Source organism: Ursus americanus, chromosome 26, assembly GCF_024610735.1.
Source record: "Ursus americanus isolate L20-20 chromosome 26, mUrsAme1.1.p, whole genome shotgun sequence".
Classification (NCBI taxonomy): Eukaryota; Metazoa; Chordata; class Mammalia; order Carnivora; family Ursidae; genus Ursus; species Ursus americanus.
The window spans coordinates 32519997-32536170 of NC_142152.1; the positions used below are offsets into that span (position 1 = coordinate 32519997).

Below are 16174 nucleotides of genomic sequence, written 5' to 3' on the forward strand. Positions count from 1 at the left end.
AGTGAAATAAGTCAGAGAAAGACAAATACCATATAATTTTACTCATATGGAATTTAAGAAATGAGCAAAGAAAGGTGGGGGGAGGCAAATCAAGAAACAGATTAACTATAGAGAACAAACTGGTGGTTACCAGGAATGAGATGGGTGGGAGATGTGTTAAATTGTTCACTCTTTCACTCATCTTTTTTTGCCGTTTGCAAATACACAGTACTCGTTCTGTTAACCGTGCTGGGTCTGTGGGCCTGCGGATGTCCCTCAGCTTGGCATATTGGTAGCTGGATCTGCTGATCCATTGAGAGCTTGATAAGTATCGCGTGAGGGGTAGGTAGGTGATGTGTGTGTGTGTGCATGCAGGTGTTCAGGGGAATTTTTTACACTGTAGCAATTAAATGCATCCAGGATAGTACTAATAATGTGGGGTGTCTTTCAGAGGAAGGAGCTCTCTTCTGCATTCAGTAACTAGATGAAGCTTCAGAAAATGGTACTTTTTTGCTAGGTGAAGGTGGGCACTTTAAGTAGAAGAAATCCTATTCTAGAGTCATGAGACAAGATGTGCTGGGGGAGGTAGAGAGATCATCTGGTCTGGCATGCAGCTTTGTCTGGGAAGGATGGGGAAGAAGCCTGACAGCGGATGGGGCCAGGCTCATGGAGCTTGTACGACAGGTATAGGATTTCAGACTTTTCAGATAAGGATCACTGAATATTTTTAAACGAGACAGTGAGACGACCAACAATGTTGTGATAGTAGTACCGATAAAAGCTGTTGTTCACAGCTTTATGATTGACATACTGTTCTCATCTTCTGTTTCCTCTAAGTCCTACTCTTTCTGGAATTAGCCTATGGGGTGGGTTAAGGGAAATAAAGCATGGAGGCAGAAAAACCTACTGAGCGACTGCTAGGAAATTCCAAACATGGGACTGCAAAGGTGCCAGTGGAGTGGAAACACAGGGGTGTTCACATAGACGATTACAGAAGAATCGGAGACTCCGAACAGGTTGAGAGGGCAGGAGAAGTAGGGTTGTGAGCCTAGCTCTCTAGGGGAGAGAGGCACCATCAGGCCTTGGGGAGCTGGTCACTGACCCTGAGGAGGCTGCTCCTCAAGCTGTCTCAGTGTCCTGGTAGAAACCATCTGTTTGCTCTGCAGCACCAGTACTTTGAGCTCTTCACTCTGAGGCTATCAAAGGAAGAGAAGAGCTCCCAGCAGACTGCACCGCTGTGGGGCCCAGGCGAATAAAGGCAGGGACCTGCCTGCACACACTTGGTCGGGGGACCAGGGGGAGACTTTTACTCAGACGGCTTTTCAGGGTCTAAATTGAAGCAGTGCCGGCTGTACCTTGGACTGTAGTGTTACCTGTCTATAACAGTCCATCGTCTGCAAGCTCTCTTTGCTTCTAGGCCATTGCTTCAGCCCTCTGGGCTTTCTCTCCATGTGTAAAACCAGAGATTGGGCTGAAGCAGGGATTTTCATGCCATGTTCCTTGGAGCCCTAAGGGTTCTGGAAACTCAGAGCCCAGTACCACAGTGGGTAGGGGAAGAGGAATGCAGGTAATTCCTGGTTCACCTAGAGACATTTTTATCTGCTTGAAATGTGTTCTTTGCACAAAAGACTCTCTAGATTTTTCTTTTTTTAAAGACTGAAAAGCCATTATGATGATCTCCTAAGCCCATCTCACATTTTACATGTTTAAGTATTAATACTTCCCAAACACCACCTTTATGTTTTTTCAATTTACTAAGAACTTTCACCTAGATTATTTCATTCATTCCTCATTATTAACCAGGGAAGTGAACAAATGATGCTAAACCCATATTATAGATGAAAAGGTGCCACCCAAAGGACGTAAACCCAAGGTTGTAGCTGCCCAGAACCAAAACTCAAGTCTTACGAGTCCATTGCTCTTTTCAATTCTTTGTATTGCCTTTCTACCACAGGAGGTGGACCCAAATAATGGAATATGTCAGTAGAAAACGAGATAGTTTTTGGTTATCATTGTGGTGACTATTAAACACACACTGAAATTCTTTGGTAGAATGATACTGATATTATGGCTTCTAAAGCCCATGTAATTCCATTTGTGGGATCAAGGATAGAGGGATCCTTTTATTTTTATTTTACTTTTTTAGAGAAGGAGAGGGGCAGAAGAAGAGAGAATCTTAAGCAGGCTTGATGCCCAGCACAGAGCCCAGTGTGGAGCTTGATCTCACGACCCTGAGATCATGAGCCAAAATCAAGAGTCGGACACCCAAAGGACTGAGCCACCTAGGTGCCCCTTGGATAGATGGATCCTTTTAAAGACTAGGTTGACAGCTGGGCTGAGTTACACCATGGTACCAAAGCTAGCCCTCTGACTTCCATGTGGATATGAGAGCATTTGCTTGGGGACAAAATATGCCTGTGGCTGAGGAACAAAATGAGGTTGTAAATAGATTTCTCAACCTATTTGGTGAGTTGTCAGAATTGTGACTTGTAAAAGCCCACACCCAAGTATCTGATCTCCTTTAGTGCTTTGCTCTTATTTATGAGAAAACATTGGTCATAATCACTTTTATTTTTCTTTTCCTTCTGGAATTTCTTTGTGAATGCCTTATATCTATAAAACAATATAGCCCCAAAACACAACTGACCTGTTGTGTCCCCTTTGGTACTTAATTTCACAAGATTGTTGGACATTTGCAGATTTGGTTTAATTTTAACCATGCTATTAAATTCCTGGTCACTACATTAAAAATTGGGGAGGAGTGCCTGGGTGGCTTATTCAATTAGGTGTCAGACTCTTGATCTTAGCTCAGGTCTTAGTCTCAAGGTTGTGAGTTCAAGCCCCATGTTGAGCCCCATGCTAGGCGTGGAGCCTACTTAAAAAAAAAAATTTGGAACATGTATCTGTATCAAGGGGACCAAAATCCCATTGACTTCCTTGACAGAATAAAAACAGGAGCTCACTATACTTCTGCCCTAGGGACTTGTGCTAGAATTGTGAAATCAGTGAAGCGGTCCATTGAAGAAACTTTAAACCTGTCTACCACTGAAATTTCCTAGGATTAGGAGTCCTGGATGATCTGCCTTCTGGAGAATTTCATTTTTTTAGTGAGTCACAACAGAGGAAGACCAGAGAGTCCTCTTCCCAGAAATTTAGCAAGTTTATTAGTGATGGTAATAGCTCATATCTAATAAGCATCACCTATGTGCCAGGGACACTTTACACACCTTATCTGATATAATCCACACATTACCTTTATGAAGCAAGTACATTACCATATTTTACCAGTACAGAACTTGAAGATCAGCAGTGTTGGCACTAATAGAAATGCATGCCAGCTCAGATTCTGCTCTTACCCCACTGCCCTACTACACCTTTTGTGCTTAATTTTCAACAGTAAGACTTTTTCTCTAGGTTTTAAAGTTTTAATTTATAACCATAATGAACAAAATAGTCTTGATAAATTGTATCTTCTAGGCCTTTGTATATTAGTTTCTTTTCTTGAGTTAATTAGATGTTTCTTGCTGATGTAACATCTGCAGGATTCAGTTGGGAGACATCTGTGGGCTGCAGTAGCCATAGACAGCTTCTGAAAGCAGTGGGGTTTGTGGGGGAGGAAAGGGCTCAGATAGCCACAAGAGTGGGGGTGGGGGCGGGGGCGGAAGACCTTGTGGACTAGGAAATGTTTGCATAGATGTGGAGGCAGTCAGTAAATCTGTTCCCTTAAGAGTAGTGGAGTCGGGAAGAGACATAATGGGAAATAAGATTGAAAAGCATAAATCTGGTCAGACTGAGGAGGGTCCTAAATGCCAGGTTGTGTATTTACCTTATGCTTAGGTAGAAGGACACACGAATACTTTTAGAGCCCCCAGAGGAAGGTGTAAATGAGAAACTAGAGACAGGGCAATCCACTTGGATCCAGAGTCTAGGGTGAAAGGGGTAGAACTAGGGAGATCTCATTGGAAATAGAGGATGTTAGAGGGTGAAATAGCTTGGTGACTGGCTCTACCTAGTTGACTGTGGAGCAGAGAAGTCCAAAACGCATGAGATTTCTGAGCCTGACTGAATGAGACTGTATCGGATAGAGGGGAAAGCGGGAGAGAGCTGGTTTTCAGAGGGGAAAGGTGTGCTGATAGGTTCTGTTTTTGGAGTATTGGATTTGGGGTGATAATGTGACATCCCAATAGAGAAATCCAGCTTATGGTTGGAGATGTCAGTTGAATATGGTGAGAGCCCAAAGCTAGTGAAGTCTAGGAGTCATACTTGTCAGCATAATGTTTGCTGTTGGTGAGCAGGACAGTCCCCAAGGAAGAGAGGACAGTAGAATGAGCCCAGGGCAGAGCATGAATTTAGAGGGTTCATGGTGGGAAGGGCAGCAAATGAGAGAGAAGCTGAATAGTTGAGTGGAGAGAAAGCCAAGGAAGAGAGATGGAAAGAAGGTGCAGAAAATCACATCAACATGGCAGAGAAGTCTAAAACGGTTTCTCCACCATGGCATGGTCAACATTTGGGGCCAGATGACTTTCATTATGGGGGTTGCCTTCTGCACTGTTGGATGTTAGCATTCCTGGCCTTTACTCACTAGTTGTCAGCAGCGTGCCACAGTCCTGACAATGGAAAATGACTTCAGACCTTACCCTGTGTCCTCCTAGGGGCAAAACTGCTTCCAGGTGAGAACTGCTGATCTATCTAGAAGAATAAGTACTATGAAAAGACCACTGACTTTGGCAGTTACGAATATTGAGGGGAGTGAAAGTCAGACTACAGAGAATTGAAGAGGGAGAAAGGGAAGGAAAGGAAACTAAGGATGCAGACCACTCAGTACATCAGAGAGGAGATAAAAAGCAGACGCTTGAGCTCTGACCTCAGCAAGTTTTTGTGGGGTAGAGCCAGCGTTTATCCACCATTCTCTTTTGATAGGTTGTCCTGGCTATTTATTCTTTTTTTTTTTTTTTTTTTTTTTTGTCTACTCACAAATATTTAAAAAAAATTTTTTTTTCATTATGTTCAGTTAGCCAACATATAGTACATCATAAGTTTTTGTTGTAGCATTCAATGATTCATTAGTTGCTAAACTCATTAAGCTTGTCTTGCTCTGGGGAAATAAAGTAGTGGTATTTTTACTGGGATTAAATTAAAAGTACAAATAATTTAGTCCCATGTCTCTTCATGTGTATAAGTAGTTCATTACTTTTCAAAATTAATAGACTATCTTTTTTAAGCAGTTTAACAAAAAATTGAGCAGAAAGTACCCTTCATCTCCCTTTCCTCTATTAACATGTTGCATTAGTGTGAGACCTTTGTTATACTTGATGAAACACTATTAATACATTATTGACCAAAGTCCATAGTCCATAGTTTACATTACGGTTCATGTACATTCTATGTAGTTTAACAAAAGTATAAGGACATGTGTCCACTGTTACACTGTCATAAAGAGTAGTTCACTGTCCAAAAATCCTCTGCACTTCACCTATTCCTCCCTCCCTACTACCATCCCTGCACCCCCTGCTCTGGCAGTGCTGATCATTTTACTGTCTGTATAGTTTTGCCTTTTCCAGAATGTTGTATAGTTGGAATCATACTCTATCTAGTCTTTTCAGATTGCTTCCTTCCACTTAGCAACATGCTTTTAAGGTTCCTTCATGACTTGGATAGCTGATTTCTTTTTAGTGCTGTATAATAGTCCATTGTCTGAGTATGCGTCACAGCCTGTCTGCTCACCAACTGAAGGACATCTTGGTGGTTTCCAAGTTTTGGCAGTTAAGAATAAAGCTACTATAAACACCCGTGTGCAGGTTTTGTGTGGACATAAACTTTCAACTCCTTTAGGTAGATGTTAAGGAGCATGATTTCTGGGTTGTATAGTGTGAGTATGTTTAGTTGGAAAGAAACTGCCAAACTGCTTCCCAACGTGGGTCTATCGTTTTGCGTACTCATCAGCGAAGAATGATAGTTCTTGATGCCAGTATTTGCTGTTGTGGCTTTGTTTGTTTGTTTTGTGGTTATTCTCACAGGTGTGCAGTGGTAGCTCGTTGTCTTAAGTTGCAATTCCCTAATGACATGATGTGGAGCATCTTTTCTTAAGCTTCTCTGCCGTCTGTATACCTTTTGGTGAGGTGTCTGTTCACGTCCTTTGCCAATTTTTCAATCAGGTTGTTTGTTTTCTTAGTTTTTATTTCATCACACCCAGAATTTGCATTGAATTTTGTTTATTGAAGCATAGTTGAAATACAATATTTTCAGGTGTACAAACTTAGTGGTTGTCAGCAGTTACATACATTGCAAGATGCTCACTATAAGTGTAGTTACCAAATGTCACCATAGAAAGTTATTAAATATTGACTATATTCCATATTCCTTATGCTGTACTTTTCGTCCCCATGACTTGTCTATTTTATAACTGGAAGTTTGTACCTCTTAATTTCCTCACCTGTTTTACCCCTCCCCCCAACTCCTCCCCTCTGGCACCCACCGGTTCTGTTAGTGAGTCTATTTCTGTTTGTTCGTTTTTTTTGTTTCTTAGATTACACATATAAGTGAAATAAAACCATATAGTATTTGTCTGTCTGACTTATTTTGCTTAGCATAATCACTCTAGGTCCATCCATGTAAATGGCAAAATCTTATTTTTATGGCTGAGTAATATAACATTGTGTATATATACCACATTTTCCTCATTTATCTAGTGATGGACACTTAGGTTGCTTCCATATCTTGGCTATTATAAACTGTGTTGCAGTAAACATAGTGGTGCATTTATTTTTTCAAATTAGTGTTCTTGTTTTTGTTGGGTAAATAACCAGAAGTGGAATTACTGGATCATATGGTATTCTATTTCTAATTTTTTTAGGAACCTCCCTACTGTCTACACCAGTTTACTTTCCCACCAACAGTGCACAAGGGTTTCCTTTTCTCCACATCCTTGCTAAGACATTATTTCTTGTCTTTTGGATACTAGCCATTCTAACAGATGTGAGGTGTTATTTCATTGTGGTTTTGATTTGCATTTCCCTGGTGATTAGTAATGTCCGAACCTCTTTTCATAAATCTGTCGGCCATCTGTATATTGTCTTTGGAAAAATATCTATTCAGATCATCTTCCCGTTTTTAATGAGATTATTTGTGGGGTGTTTTTTGGTTTTGGTTTTGGGTTTTTTTTGGTGTTGAGTTGTGTTTTTGCTATTGTTTTCCTTGCCTGGGGAAACAGATCCAGAAGAATATTAAGGCCAATGTCCAAGAGATTACTGCTCCTGTTTTCTTCTAGGAGTTTTATGGATTCATCTCAATTTAGGTCTTAAATCCATTTTGAGTTTATTTGGTGTAAGAAAGTGGCCTAGTTTCATTCTTTCACATGTTTTGTATGTCCAGCTTTCCCAGCACCTTTTATTGAAAAGACTATCTTTTTCCCATTGCATATTCCTGCCTACTTTATCATGGATTGACCATATAAATGTGGATTTACTTCTGGGCTCTCTATTTTGTTCCATCTACCTATGTCTGTTTTTGTGCCTGTACTATACTGTTTAGATTATTATAGGATTGTGATATTTCCAGCTTTGTTGTTCTTTCCTAAGGTTGCATTGGCTATTCCAGGTCTTTTGTGTTTCCATACAAATGTTAGTATTATTTATTCTAGTTCTTTGAAAAATGCCATTGGTGTCTTGATAGGAATTGCATTGAATCCATTGATTGCTTTGGACGTGTTAATATTCTTCCAATCCATGAGTATCGCATCTTTCCATTTTTTTGTATTGTCTTCAGTTACTTTCATTAATGTGTTATAGTTTTCAGAGTTATAGGTCTTTGACCTTCTTGATTAATAGGTATTTTATTCTTGTTGATGTAATTATAAATGGGATTGTTTACTTAATTTCTCTTGCTGCTGCAGAGTTATTTGTGTATAGAAACACAGATTTCTGCATATTGTGTGTGTTTTTTGTTTTTTTTTTTTTTTTTTTTTTTTTAGCGTGCAACTTTACTAAATTCATTTATTCTAAGACCTTTTCAGTGAAGCCTTTAGGGTTTTCTACGTATAGTATCATGTCATCTGTAAATAGTGACTGTTTTCTTCGTGAGTTTTAAGAGTTCTTTGTTTATTTTGGCTATGGGTCCTTTATCAGATATGTGTTTTGCAAATATTTTCTCCCCAGTCCATGGCTTTTATTTCCATTCTCTTAATATTTCTCAATTCTCATAATTCTCTTCTGCAGAGCAGAAGTTCTTACATCCAACTTACCAATTTTTTCTTTCAGGGATTGTGCTTTTGTTGTTGAATCCAAAAAATCCCTTCTCTTTTAATGTTTGTTTCTCCTTTCTTAGGCATGTACCTTACAAGTCTAATCGGATAATCTCCACTTTAGTAGGTAACTTTAATGCTTTTGCATTCAGTGTTCATACTGATGTATTTGTAATTTTCTATGATTTTACTTTATGCATCCTTGTTTCCGTGTTTTTCTTTCTTTGCCTCCTTTTTCTTCTATCAGATTCATCAGGTTTGAAGCCTTGGAAATGAATCATTCTTATTTAGAGTTACCCGCAGGTTTACTAATTTCTTTGCTTGCTTTTCTTCCTGGCATACCTGTCCTTTCAAGTGAATCTATAGTTTTCTTTCCTAAACTATATCCTTTTTTAGTTCCTTGAAACCTTTTCACTGATAATAGGCTCTTAGAGTTGTTTTTGTAAAACTACCTTTACTTTTGCCCTCATTTTCAAGTAATAATCTTAACTGGATTTAAAATTCTGAGTTGGTCATTATCTTCTCCCATTTCTTTGGAGATTTTTTTCATTGGCTTTGAATTCATTTGTTGCTATTAGCCATCTAATTACTGTTCCTTTAAGGGGAAATCTACCTTTTGTCTTAGCCTGCTTTTAAGATTTTTCTTTGGTGTTCTATAGTTCTATAGTTTTACTACAACCGATCAGTAGATGTGGATTTATTTTTATTTGGTCTTAGCAGCATTTGTTGTCCTTCAGTCTGAAGATCTACTTTTTAAACAATTCTTTAATTACTGGTTTTCATCTCTGAGCATATTACCCCCCCTTTTTTTTTTTAAGATTCTACTTATTTATTTGAGAGACAGTGAGCATGAGCACAAGCAGGGAGGAGCAGCAGGCAGAGGGAGAGGGAGAAGCAAGCTCCCCACTAGCAGGGAACGCAGCTTGGGGCTTGATTCCAGGACCCTAGGATCTTGACCTGAGCCAAAGGCAGACGCTTAACTGACTGAGCCATCCAGGCGCCCCTCAACTTACCCATTTTTACTTCCCTTTTATAACTCTTACTAAATACATGTGAGTTGCTTCCTATGTAATTTCTTCCAGTATTTCTCTTGTAGTTCATTAATTTTTTTTGCCGCAACTAGTGTTATTTTATTCGTCAAATTGATTTTCTAATTTCCGTTACTGTATTTTTAGTCTGAGGCTTTGTAATATGTAGTATGTTTTGTGGTTTAGAATTTAGAGCAGAGTCAGGTTGCAGGGTTCAGATTCTTGCTTCACCACATACTGTGAAACCACCAGCAAATTACTTAACTGATTTATTCTCAATTAGGATAATAGTATATACTATAGATATAGAATCTAATAGTTCAGAGTGAGAATTAATAGAATAATAATAATGGGATTAAACTGTGGTATGTATAGGTGCTGTGCATTAACTGCTAATGTCACATTTGCATTTTTTCACTTTTTTTCATACTCATCGTTTTAAATATATTTAATTTTAAATTACCATCTAGTCAGTTACCTAAGTCTAATCCTATTTTCTGTTAACTTTTTCTCATGATGGATTAGGATTATTTTCCTATTGATTTGAAATTTTGCATTATAAAAGTGTCTCTTCATTGAGGCTTTAATTTTTTTTTTTTTTAAGATTTTATTTACTTACTTGACAGAGCACAAGCAGGGGGAGCAGCAGAGGGAGAGGGAGAAGCAGGCTCCCTGCTAAGCAAGGAGCCTGATGCGGGACTCGATCCCAGGACCCTGAGACCATGACCTGAGCCAAGGCAGCCGCTTAACCGACTGAGCCACCCAGGTGTCCCTTCATTGAGGCTTTAATTTTAAGAATCTTCTTTTGTCTGAGTGATCATCTGTTAATAGCTTAGCATGGCGTATGACACATTCCTGGCACTCCAGTATGTAGAAATCACATAGAAGTGACCAGAGAGATTGAAAGTAGAAAACCAAAGTTTAACAGAAATCAAGGGAAAATATCTCATTTTTAAAGGAGGGATTTGGGTGAGTTATGAAATTTATTTGCTGCTAAGAGATGAAGATGAGGTCAAAGGAGTTTCCATTGGATTTGATAATGTGGAGGATTTCTGTGACTTTGCGTGATTGCAGGATAGTGGTATGGGGAGAAGCCTTATGAAATGATAATAACAGATTTAAGATTGAGATTTTTTTGTTCTATAGCTGGTGCAATAAGAAATTGAAGGCATAAAGATCATAAAGGAAGAAGTAGAACTATCTGTATGACAGGTGACAGGATTGCAAATAGTAAAGTTCTAAGTTAAAAAAATATCAAAAGCATCAAATAGCTAGAAATTTAACAAAAGTTGTGTAAAACATCTACACTGAAAACTATAAATAAAATAGTGCTGAAAGAAATTACATACATGGAGGTGTGTGTGTGTGTGTGTGTGTGTGTGTGTGTGTTCGTGGATTAGAAGATTCAATATTGACATCAGTTGCTCCCAACTTCTTCGATTTCATTACTATCCTGATCAAAATCCCAGCAGAGTTTATTATAAGAAATCACAAGCTTATTCTAAAATTTGAAAATCCAAGGTATTAAGAATAGGCAAGACAACTTTAGAGAAGAACAAGCCGATTGCAGAATTTACATGTGTATATACAAAAGATCTAAAATAGCCAAGATGGTCTTAAGGAAGGTATTTACAGCACTTGATGTGAAGACTTGGCATAAAATGAGAGTTAGACTGTGGTGTAGTATAAGAATAGATATTCTAATTGATGAGATAGAGTCCCGAAATAGATGTAATCAAAGACTTTTGACAAAGGCACCAGGTTTTCAGTAAATGGTGGTTAAGGCAGTTGGATATCCATGCAGAATAAACAAACTGTGGCCTGTCTTAAGCCATGAACAAAATTAATCTCAGATGGATGATAGACCTAAGCAAGAAAGCTAAAATTATGATGTGAAAACTGAAGAATATTCTCATGACATTGGAGTAGGCAAAGGTTTAGTAGATGGTACAGAAGTGCACTTGACCATAAAAAATTGATGTATTTTTAGATTTCAAAAATATTTTAGAAATTTAGTTCATCAAAAGACACCACTTGAGGATGGATAAAGAAGGCCTTTCTAAACAAGACCTCAAATTCAGAATATGGTAAAGGAAAAAATTGCAACTTGGATAAATTGTCTCCTCTCCCCCAAAAGAGGAAGAAAGCAAGCAAGAAAGACCTGAAATATAAAGGTTCTCATTAGCAGCTTCAACAAACTGGGAGAACATTTGCTGCATAATTACAATATATGCAAAGCACCGTGAGATAAAATAATGGCTCCTCAAAGTTGTCCTAATTTCCAGAGCCCGTGAAGGTAGCAGATGGAATTATAATGTGGGAGATTATCGCGGAGAGCCCATTGTAGTCACAAAGGCACTTACAAGTGGAAGAGGGAGAAGTCCAGAATGATGGCAACAGGAAAAGAACTCCTCTGACCTTTTTGACCTTTGAAGGTGGAGGAATGGAGACACAAGGAATGCAGGTGGCCTCTAAAAACTGGAAAAGGCAAGGAAATGAATTCTTCCCTAGAGCTTCCAGAAGAAATACAATCCTGCCAACACCTTGATTTTAGTCCAGGAAGTCCCATTTTAGACTTCTGATCTCCAGAAGTGTAAGATAATGAATTTGTGCTGTTTTAAGCCATTAAATTTATGGCAGTTAGACCAGCAGTAGGAAACTATGCATACTTATTATCAGTAAAAAAGACAAGTAACATAATTTTAAGATGGTTAACTCACAGAAGTAAACCTAGACGTCTAATAAATACATTTAAAAACACTGACCACCACTAATCAGAGGAAGTTAAGTGAGAACTATTTTGCCTATTAGGTTAGCAAAAATTTTCATAGATATTATCCATCCAGTCTTCTCAAGGATCCAAGAAGAGTCTCTTATACATTGTTGGTGATCGTCTAAACAGGAAAGATGTTTTAGAGGGAAAACCCATCAAAATTAAAGATTATTTCCTTGTGTATACCTATATACAACTTGAATCTTTCACAGGGAGTATCTTTCCATATCACTTGTGAAACTATTTTTCAATGCATAAAGAAACCGAGTCCAAGAGCAGTACAAGAAAACCAGCAAATGCAAAATGGAAAATAACTGCATGGGGGCGGGGAGGGAAGAGGAGAGGGGGAAGGGGAGAAAGACAGGCATACTGCCTGCCAGATTTCAGGATGAGGTGACAGCAGCATTAGCTAGAGTTAATCATTTTCCCTCCTCGTCACACAGCTGCTCTGTCTACATCTTCTCTCACATCTACTGCCAACGTTCTGTTTATTGCATCTGTCTGTGAAAGTATCTGTACCCCCACCCCCGGTCCTCTAAGAGATGTGGCTAAAAGCTCAGTCTGTTAGCCATGTCTGCACTCATTGTGCAGCTGCTGCCTAGATTAAGTACTCAGGATGAAAGAAATGTTTTTTCCGTGGACACATGTTCCCATAACCGTCATCCTTGTGGTTTTGTACACCTTCTAACAAAGTCTTAAAACTCGTACTTACAGTGGTGAGCATTTTGTAATGGATGTAATTGTCAAATCACTGCTGTAAACTCAAAACTAATATGTCAACTATAATACTTCAAGTAAAATTTTATATAAATAAAAATTTTTTAAATCTTACAAGTAAACTCAATGAACAGCTCAAACAGGTGCTCAGGCCAGGGTTGGAGTTGGCAGATGATGTTACCAGACTTTAAACTTTTAAAGATGCATGAAGCCAGATGGGCCCAGGTCCTCTTCCTTGTTCCCTTCTTTCTTGTATGTCTGTTTCCCCAACACATTACCATGAACATTCAGGTAAACAGTCCTCAGCAGTGAGCTCCCAGTGAGTATCATGGATTTAATCTTTCTGGTTGGAATATGTAGGGGGAGGGCACCTATATAGTTAGGATGTGGATGTCTCTAGTCATTGTAGACTGTGATCCAGAAACGGATTATGGCCTCATTGGCCAAAACCCCCTCATTCTAGGAACAAGAAACTATGCCTGGGAAGGAGAGTGTGTTAGCATGTTGCTGTTAATGGGGAAGTCAGGACAGAAATCTTCTCTCCCGATTAGGGGTGAGGGATCTTTTCTTAACATCTGTCTTTTCCGTGGACCTTACTTAGGTGGCATCCTTATGCTTTCCTGAGCTTTCCTTGAACTTTGTTACACCTTATCAGTTTAAATTTACTCTTAAAGGTTTCAACTTTGGATGAAATTTCCATATTCTGGACTGAGTTCGGGTCTCTAATTAGCAGGCATGCTTTACAAGCTATGTCAGGGTCATCTACTACCAGTTGAGCTCTTTGTCATTAAGGGGCCTATAAATTGCCTAGTTCAATAACTGACCATTGGTCCACTTAGCTGGGGGCTCAAGAAAAAAATCCTATCTTGTGGTGGCTTTGTAATGTGTCAGTATGCATAGGCTGAACCACGTTTTCCAGAATTCCCTTTCTTGTATGTTTCTGGTTGGAGTGGGCCCCAGAGGAGATTCTTTTTGGAGATTTGAAGGGCACAGGTGAAGTGGCAGCCCTTTTTATAACGTAAGCGTCCTTTTGAGTCAGCTCATGTTGTTGGCAAGAGGCAGCAGTGGGACCGGCAGCTTCTGCACCCGCTGCAGCTTCCTGTTTTAGCTCCTCTAAACCCTGGCCTCACCTGGTATGTGTACACAGACTGCGCCCACCCCCGCCCCCCAATGCCAGAGGCAACACAAGCAAACATGGTTTTAGTCTCTACTTGTGGCTTCAGCTTGTTGCCTCTGGTTCTAGCTTGTGGCTCTAGCTGTATATGCATCTTTCCTGGCTTCTGCCAGCCCTGCAGACTTCAAACTCCAGCTTCAGGGCAAAGATGGCCCTTAGAGGCTTTAGAAGCTCCTGCAATTACGTAAGTTAAATTCCTGTAAATTTAATACATATTCTGTTTCATAGACATTCCTCTTGTGGTTCTGCTTCTCTGGTTGAACCATGACTGCCACACACCTGTTTCTGAGAAACCGTTTTATTCACCTTACTTAGCAGCGTGGGCAGAGTTTCTGTGGGACAGTACAACTTTGGACTTCCAGGACCCCACCCTCTGGAATCCTCCAACTTTCAGAATCCTCCCATACCCCTAAAGGATAGAAAATAAATTTTAAAATCCCAGCCCTCTCTGATGAAGCATCATTTGACACCCAGCAACAACAGCAAAACAGACCCGAGCACTGGCAGAGGAGAGAGCAGCTCCATCCAGCAGGAGGCAGAAGAAAACCAAAAGAACAAGGATAGGGAACAGGGTAGAAGTGAACCTGAGTAACAGCAGTGGCCATAGCTAGAAGCCAAGACCAGCAAGAGACCTAGATCCTGAATGGAAGAGAAAAAATAGAACTCCTTTGGAGTTTTGGGAGTAAAAGAACTTGTCCTGAGCAGCCCTGTGTTGTCACTGTACCTCACAAGACACTGGGTTTCTGCCAGACACTTGTAGGTGCCCGTCTACATCACACACACTGCAGGTGGGGCTGGAGTTTGGGAAAAATACCCCTTTGTCCTGGCTGCCCTGGGTACCAGGGATCCAAAGTGTGTTCAGATACAAAGAATCATTAAAGGTGCTCTTTCAAGGAATACTGATTTATCACCTAGACAGCTTACAAGTGACTTTCAGTATAATTACTTAGAATATAGTTTATTGTTCCAGATGCTTAGGATTTTATTCGATGCTATAAATACAAAGGAGGGATTAGAAGAAACAATCTGAAGAGGTGTCTTCGTGGTCTCCAATGATCTTTACCTTGGAATAAGCCCTTCGGTCTTGGAACGTTGAAATGACTAGTGAAGAATGGAAACAGGCCTTCCAGAAAGTACCTCTGGTGTATGATGGTTAGCTGTTACAAGTCAAGGGAGCAATCAGGCGGTAACCTAGAAAGTGGGGGATATATTCAACGAGAGACTGCTTCCACCTCACGCTCACTAGTTGGTTGTGCCATTAGACCTGTGCCTTTGCCCAGGAGGTCACTATCTTTTACTAATGCGTGAGAGACCTACAAACAAGCTATCCTCTTGGACTTCTAAAGGAAACAGTTTTTTCTAGCATCATAGTACCACTTTATTGTGAACTTCCCCACTTCCCCTGCATTTTCCATCCTTGAGCTCCATCACAGATGGTGGTGTTCATGATTGTAGCCCTTGAGCAAGAAAGTAGAATTTGTTGTTTTCAGGATGGTCCGTGAAAGAAGGCAGGCAGGTCTGTCCATATAAAGTTATTAGCTTAATTGTTTTAGCACTTTTTTAGCTCTGATTTCCATAGTCCTTGTCTATCCCCATAGGACCCTGAACAGAGGTCATACTTTTCACTTTTCCTGGTGACTGGCTCTCTTTGATTCTGTGATTCCTGTGACGCCAGTTCAGTACTTGCTTCAGAAGAATACTTGATGCCCCAGTGAACAAATTTTGAAATAATTCCATTGTCCTTGAAGTCGGGCTGTAAGGGTCTGAGTAGCTGAGAATATTTCCTATTCTAAAAACAGAATTTGGGTGTGCCTCATTGGGAATAAAAAAACAACACTGTGGTGGGTTTATGTTAATTAACTGGTGGGTGAGGGTTCTCAGCCTGGTGTGTAGGAGAGCGTGTTTCTAGAGCTGATGCCTCAGAGCTTAGGTCTGTCCCCAGGCATCCCGACTGCATCTGGGTGCCTCCCATCTGGTCAGTTCCAGGGCTCGTTCCTTCTGCTTCATCCTGTGATTGTTAGGCATACCCGCGACTCTCTGCCTATATGAAACAGGATTCCAAACACACCGTTTCTTTTTGGATACAAATGCCAGTCTACTGCCCTCCTCTGTTTTCCTTAGATTGAAAGTAGAATTTAGTATTTCCTGGCCCAAAACCAAGGGCAGAAGAAAGAAGTGTGAAGCTTAAGGATACTACCTAAGATCATATTAACATAGTTTTTTTCTTAAATGCTAGTTTAGTAAATAACAAAATCAGACCTCCT

General features: G+C 39.9%; 1 protein-coding gene across 7 annotated transcripts in view; it reads left to right on the forward strand.

The window, feature by feature from the left end:
* The window catches only part of TDP1 (tyrosyl-DNA phosphodiesterase 1), an 87919-nt gene that overhangs the window by 42427 nt on the left and 29318 nt on the right, over positions 1 to 16174 (forward strand). The window lies entirely within an intron of this gene.